The following is a 5,122-nucleotide window of genomic DNA, read 5'->3' on the forward strand; positions in this document are numbered from 1 at the left end:
GGTGGCCGGCCAGCCTCCGCCCCTTTTGGTCCTTTATATACTGAGGTAGAGGCACCCTAGAACACACAAGTTGATCCACGTGATCTATTCCTTAGCCGTGTGCGGTGCCCCCAGCCACCATATTCCTCGATAATACTGTAGCGGAGTTTAGGCGAAGCCCTGCTGCTGTAGTACATCAAGATCGTCACCACGCCGTCGTGCTGACGAAACTCTTCCCCGACACTTTGCTGGATCGGAGTCCGGGGATTGTCATCAAGCTGAACGTGTGCTCGAACTCGGAGGTGCCGTAGTTTCGGTGCTTGATCGATCGGATCGGGAAGACGTACGACTACTTCCTCTACGTTGCGTCAACGCTTCCGCAGTCGGTCTGCGTGGGTACGTAGACAGCACTCTCCCCTCTCGTTGCTATGCATCACATGATCTTGCGTGTGCGTAGGAAATTTTTTGAAATTACTACGAAACCCAACACTAGTGCATATAAATTAGTTGGAAAATCAAATATGTGTCCTTGGGTGCATGCTTAGGTCCCATGCAAGAAATGGGAATGAATTTCAAACACCAGGGCACTATTGATTGCCGGCAAAACGTTGAGATACTTTGTTTTCAAACTCTAGTCAATCCAAAACTCGTCTAAAATTCATGAAACTTGGCATGCTATCATGGAATGGCACCCGACATGTTGTGGTATTTTCCATGTCCATTTTGAGAGAAGGCGCACTCGAATAATAGCCAACAAAGGCATTTTGAAACAAATAGCTGCCACTGTAACATCTCAAACGTTTTTTATAATTTAAATCATGTGCATTCTGTTAACCATTCATGTAATGCCATGCCTCACTCTTTTAATGGCTAGGAGGTGCCGTGCAGACAGGTGCTTGACTAAACGGGAGGCGCATGAGTTGTACTCCAATACGCAGGCTCACCGGGAAGCATGCAAACTGTACGCCACGCAGGCTCAACGGGAAGCGACCCCTTTGACTTCCATGGCCGCCCGCCTTGCTTGCATCATCTCCATTAATGGCGCCCAAGCTGTAGTTTAATATGGTTTTTAAATATAAAACACACATCGCAAACATTTTTGTTAGAATATATGTATGCAAACCGACAGCTTCCCCAGGAAGCCAAGGGAAAATGTGCCGAGCAGGATTTGTGCAACTCTTGATCGCAAACATTTTTGTTAGAACACTCGTATGCAAACCGACAGCTTCCCTAGGAAGTGATACGTCTCCATTGTATCTAATTCTTTATTGTTCCATGCTATTATATTACCTATTTTGCATGTTTAATGGGCTTTATTATACACTTTTATATTATTTTTGGGACTAACCTACTAACCCAAGGCCTAGTGCAAATTGCTGTTTTTTTTGCCTATTTCAGTGTTTCGCAAAAAAGGAATATCAAACGGAATCCAAACGGAATGAAACCGTTGGGAGAGTCATTTTTGGAATAAACATGATCTAGGGGGACTTGGAGTAGACGTCAAGAAAGGAGCGAGGAGGCCACGAGGCAGGGAGGCGCGCCTGCCCCCCTGGGCGTGCCCCCCATCCTCGTGGACCCCTTGCAGCTCCACCGACCTACTTCTTCCTCCTATGTATATCCATTGTAACACCCTCGATGCGACTATAGCTCCCACGTGTCGAGGCACGACTTAGAGACATAATCGCATTGAAGGCATATGTCGCAAGTTAGGTAGTCTTCACAAACATCCCATGTAATGTAATAATAAAAGGAGAGATAACATAGTTGGCTTACACTCGCCACGTCAATCAAGTGCATAGTTGGCTTACACTCCAAACACTCATGGCCCGACTACGGCGCCAAAATAAAAGAGAACCCAACATGCGACACGGTCCCAATCACCCCCAACTGGGCACCACTACTGATCATCGGGAAAGGAAACATAGTATCGTTGAGAGTCTTCGTCGAACTCCCACTTGAGCTCACACGCGTCTCCTGGAGCTGAATCATCAGGCCCTGCATCTGGTGTAATAGTAATCTGTGAGACACGGGGACTCAGCAATCTCGCACCCTCGCGATCAAGAATATTTAAGCTTATAGGAATGACAAGGTAAAATATGAGTGGAGCAGTAGCAAGTGACTAGCAAGTATGGTGGCTAACTTATTCGCAAAAGAGAGCGAGAAGAGGAGGCAAAGCACGAGCGAGAAGCTAGAAAACAACCTGCGCAAACATTACTCCAACACCGTGTCCACTTCCCGGACTCCGCCGAGAAGAGGCCATCACGGTAACACACTCAGTTGGTTCATTTTAATTAATTAAGGTTCAAGTTGTCTACAACCGGACATTAACAAATTCCCATCTGCCCATAACCGCGGGCACGACTTTTGAAAGTTCAATCCCTGCAGGGGAGTCCCAACTTAGCCCATGACAAGCTCTCACGATCAACGAAGGAATAAACCTCCTCCCAAGATGTTCCGATCAGACTCGGTATCTCGGTAACTCAAGACACTTCGATGGGTCAAAACAAGACCAGCAACACCGACCGAATGTGCTGACAAATCCTGATAGGAGCTGCACAAATCTCTTTCTCAGGGCACACTCAGATGAGACATCCTACGAGTAAAACCAACCCTCAAGTTGCCCCGAGGTGGCCCCGCAGTCTACTCGGTCGGACCAACACTCAGAGGAGCACTGGCCCGAGGGGGGGGCTAAAATAAGATGACCCTTGCGCTCCGGAAACCCGAGGGAAAAGAGGATAGGTGGCAAATGGTAAGACCAAGGTTGGGCATTGCTGGAAAAGCTTTAATCAAGGCAAAATATCAAGGGGTTCCCATTATAACCCAACCGCCTAAGGAACGCAAAATCCGGGAACATAACACCGATATGACGGAAACTAGGGCGGCAAGAGTGGAACAAAACACTAGACGAGAGGCCGAGCCTTCCACCCTTCACCAAGTATATAGATGCATTAAGATAACATAGCAATATAATGATATCCCAACAAGTAAATAAAAGATGTTCCAACAAGGAACGGCCTCCAATCTTCACCTGCAACTAGCAACGCTATAAGAGGGGCTGAGCAAAGCGGTAACATAGCCAATCAATGGTTTGCTAGGACATGGTGGGTTAGAGGTTTGACATGGCAATTGGGAGGCTGACAAGAAAAACGTAGGCATCGTAGCATTGGCATAGCAAAAGAGCGAGCAAACTAGCATAGCAAAGATAGTAGTGATTTCGAGGGTATGATCATCTTGCATGCACAGTTGTCAAAGTTGACTGGATCCTCAAAAGCAAACTCAACGGGCTCCTCGTTAGAGAACTCGTCTCCCGGCTCTACCCAACAAGACAAACAAGCAACAAGGATACAATCAACCACGTGCAAGACCAAGCAATATGATGAAATGATGATATGCTATGCGGGATGCGATGCGGGAAGCAAAAATGCAAGATATGGCAGGGAATGCATGAACCTAGCCTCAACTTGGAATTCCAAGTGTGCCATTGGAAAGATGAGATGAAATCGCTTGAAAACTATATAAAGAACGCCGGAATCGGAGTTACGGTTTGGAAATGGCAAGCGTTTCAAAAACGACACCGGTCTGCGATTTACAGCAAGTAGGCATCTAAATGCAATGAGATGAACATGCTACAGCCACCAAACATGGCGTCAAAATACATGGCAGGGATGCACACTGGATGCTTAACAAAAGTCTAGCACTGAGCTATGGCCAATTCATCCATTAACAGGTTCAAACAAGCATGGCAAAAACGCAAACGGAAAACAGATCTCAGACTTTGTGAAATTAACACTTGTCTGGAATTTCACATCATATAGCCCTCTTCGGAGCAACAAAACAACATGCTACAGGACCTGGACATGTCAAAGAAAGACATGACATGGAGCTACTCAACAAGCTTAACAAAAGTCCCTTAGTGACCTTGAGCCAAAATGGATCACAAAATATACTAACAAGCACACGAACATAGCAAAAACATAATCAGTTTTCAGACTTAGTGAAAACTGGGACATGCTGAAACATAACTCACGAAGGCATGTTTATGAGCTCGATGCACTCACCATGGTGCAAGTCATGGCAAGACAAGCATACATCCCTTAAGAAGGCACAAAATACAAGCTAGACATGGCAAGAACAATAGCATAGCATGCACGGATCAATTATAATAACATCGGCAAAATCGCAAACAAGTTGACGATCTGCCCAGATTCACAACGACGCAAAAGTAGAGCTCGATTGACTCAAGCTAGGTTGCTCCATAATTGCAAACAAAGACATGGATGGATAGAGCATAACAAGATTAACAAAACTCCTTTACTGATCATCCTCAAAAGAGGCACGGATCACTAGGAAATAGCATGAACATATGGCATCATGAACTAAACAATCCCAGGACTTAGTGAAATCTCTAAGTCCCTGAAAACAGATTTACCGGGTGCCTCACTTTGCAAGCTTGCAAAATTCACCACACACATCCTAAAAATGCATGGGTTGCACCTCTCGAAAGATAACAATATGCTTAACAAAACATATGAAGGACTCACAGGCATATCATGCACACATTAATCATGGCAAAAATGACAAAAGTCTAAGATGAACTAGCAGATCTGACAATTAACTCACGAAGCCTCCTTCTAACAGCATTTCGGGCATCAAGATGAGCTCAAATGAAAATGATGCAATGGAATGAAATGATGTACTCGTCGAGGCGAACATTTTGATATACTATATGTCCAAAAGGGAGCTACGAATGCGAAGATATAGCCGGTCAAAGTTAGCACAAAAATTAGGGTTTGGAGGAGAAAAGTCAACCATCAAATTTCAGATCTCAGATCTGCAAGCTTCCCGAGGCTCTCCGGCGAGCACTGTTCACTGGAGCATGGAAGTCGAGGTTCGTCGGAGAGGAAGAAGACCGGGGCGGCACCGGGGAGGTCGGAGGAGGCCGGAGCGGCCGGACGGAGGAGGAGGCGGCGGCCGGAGCGGCCGGACGGAGGAGGCGGCGGCGGCCGGCGCGGTGGTGCGCGGCGGCCGGGCGGTGGCCCGTGGCGGCGGCGCCCACCGGAGCTGAGGGAGGCGGCGGCGACCGAGGCGAGGAGGCGCGGGGGCGGCTCGGGCTCGCGGGGGCCCGATCTGGGCCTCCCGGGCC

This window comes from Triticum dicoccoides, chromosome 6A, assembly GCF_002162155.2.
Source record: "Triticum dicoccoides isolate Atlit2015 ecotype Zavitan chromosome 6A, WEW_v2.0, whole genome shotgun sequence".
In the NCBI taxonomy this organism is placed as follows: Eukaryota; Viridiplantae; Streptophyta; class Magnoliopsida; order Poales; family Poaceae; genus Triticum; species Triticum dicoccoides.